We start from the raw sequence: 2,501 nt of genomic DNA on the forward strand, positions 1-2,501 counted from the left end.
TATCAAGACAACCAGAGCCAGGTGAGCCTCGGGGTAGCAAGGCTAAAACAAGCACCATGCACTATTTTTATTTAATAAATGATTTTCTTTTCGCATTTTTAATTCCCGCAATAAGATCTTCAATTTTCAAAATAGTTATGCAATTTATCAAAGCATTTTGACTTTTCTTATGAATCAACACTTATTGTTATTTTTCTCTCATTACTTTACTTATACAGCATTACTATTACTTATCTTAATGAACCAATGCAGTGACATGAAATGAGACAACGCAACAAACGGACATTGATTCAGAGGAAGATGACATACCAGATGAGATTGTCAAACAAATTGAGAACTTTGAGAACAGACCTAGGTCCAACCTAGACAAGATAGAAATTGTTAACTTGGGAGATGCAAAAAACATTAAGGAAACACAAATCAGTGTCCACTTATCACCATCAGAAAAGAAGGAATACACAGAATTTCTAAAGGAATATGAGGACATATTCGCCTAGTTGTATGATGACATGACTGGTCTAAGTACGTCTATTGTGGCTCACAAACTGCCAACCGATCCGACATGTCCTCCGGTAAAGCAAAAGCTCAAAAATTTCAAGCCTGATATGAGTTTGAAAATCAAGGAAGAAGTCACTAAGCAAGTCAAAGCTAAGGTTCTCAGGGTAGTAGAATACCCAACATGGCTAGCGAACATCGTGCCAGTGCCAAAGAAGGATGGGAAGGTCAGAGTCTGTGTTTACTACCGGGATCTCAACCGGGCTAGTCTAAAAGATGACTTCTCTTTGTCGAACATACACATCCTGTTGACAATTGTGCCAAACACAAGCTGCAGTCATTTGTAGATTGTTTCGCGAGTTATCATCAGATCTGGATGATGAAACAAATGCTGAGTTTCATTACGCCGTGGGGAATGTACTGTTACAAGATCATACCGTTCGGCCTAAAGAATGTAGGGACCACCTACATGAGGGCCATGACTACCATTTTGCATGATATGATACACAAAGAGATTGAGGTATATGTAGATGATCTCATCATCAAGTCCAAGAAGGCCACTGATCACATGGAAGATTTGAGGAAGTTCTTCAATAGATTGCAAAGGTACAACCTGAAACTGAACCCCGCAAAATGCGCATTTGGGGTTCCTGCTAGGAAATTACTTGGGTTTATTGTGAGTCGCCGGGGAATAGAACTGAATCCATCAAAAGTCAAAGCCATTCAAGAATTTCCACCGCCAAAGAATAAGATAGATGTGATGAGCTTCTTGGGAAGGCTCAATTACATCAGCCAATTCACAGCATAGTCTAAGGTTATTTGTGAGCCAATCTTTAAGATGTTGAAGAAGGACACCACTACCAAATGGATTGATGACTGCCAAAAGGCCTTCGACAAAATCAAAGAGTACCTATCAACACCGCCAGTCTTGTGCCGCCCGAGCCAGGTAGACCCTTATTACTCTACCTTGCAGTATTGGATGGGGCTTTTGGTTGCGTTCTGGGGCAGCATGATGAAACGGGGAGGAAAGAGCAGGCCATCTATTATCTCAGTAAGAAGTTCACCCCGTACGAGGCCCGGTATTCTCTGTTAGAGTGCACCTGTTGTGCTTTGACTTGGGTAGCTCAGAAGTTGAGGCATTATTTTTGTGCCTACACTACGTATCTCATGTTAAGGATGGATCTTCTGAAGTACATCTTCCAAAGCCCATGCCCACTGGCAAGCTAGCCAAGTGGCAGATCCTGTTGAGCGAGTTCAACATTGTGTACGTAACTCAGAAAGCGGTCAAGGGACAAGCACTGGTAGACCACCTTGCAGAGAATCCCGTGGATGGAGAATACGAACCCCTGAAAATGTATTTTCCCAACAAAGAGGTATCATTCATAGGAGAAGACATTGCAGAATCCTATGATGGTTGGAGAATGTTTTTCGATGGAGCGGCAAACTTCAAAGGAGTTGGCATAGGAGCAGTCCTAGTATCAGAAACCGGTCAGCATTATTTGGTGTCCGCCAAACTCAGGTTCCCATGCACCAACAATATGGCCGAGTATGAAGCCTGCATCCTAGGGCTCAAAATGGCCATTGACATGAACATTCAAGAGCTGTTAGTAATTGGAGATTCAGACCTGCTTATACATCAAGTGTGAGAAGAATGGGCACCCAAGAACTCCAAGATACTCCCGTATCTGCATCATGTACAGGAATTGAGGAAAAGGTTCACGAAAATTGAGTTCCAACATGTTCCCAGAATCCAGAACGAGTTCAGTGACACATTGGCTACCCTGTCATCTATGATACAACATCCAGACAAAAATTTCATTGATCCTATTCCAATAAAGATCCATGATCAGCTAGCTTACTATGCCCATGTTGAAGAAGAAACAGACGAAAAGCCTTGGTTTCATGATATTAAGGAATATTTGGCAAAAGGAAAGTACCCAAAACTTGCAAATCCTACTCAGAAACGCACACTTCAGAGGTTGTCCAACAATTTCTTTCACATCGGA

This window comes from Nicotiana tabacum, chromosome 16, assembly GCF_000715075.1.
Source record: "Nicotiana tabacum cultivar K326 chromosome 16, ASM71507v2, whole genome shotgun sequence".
NCBI lineage: Eukaryota > Viridiplantae > Streptophyta > Magnoliopsida > Solanales > Solanaceae > Nicotiana > Nicotiana tabacum.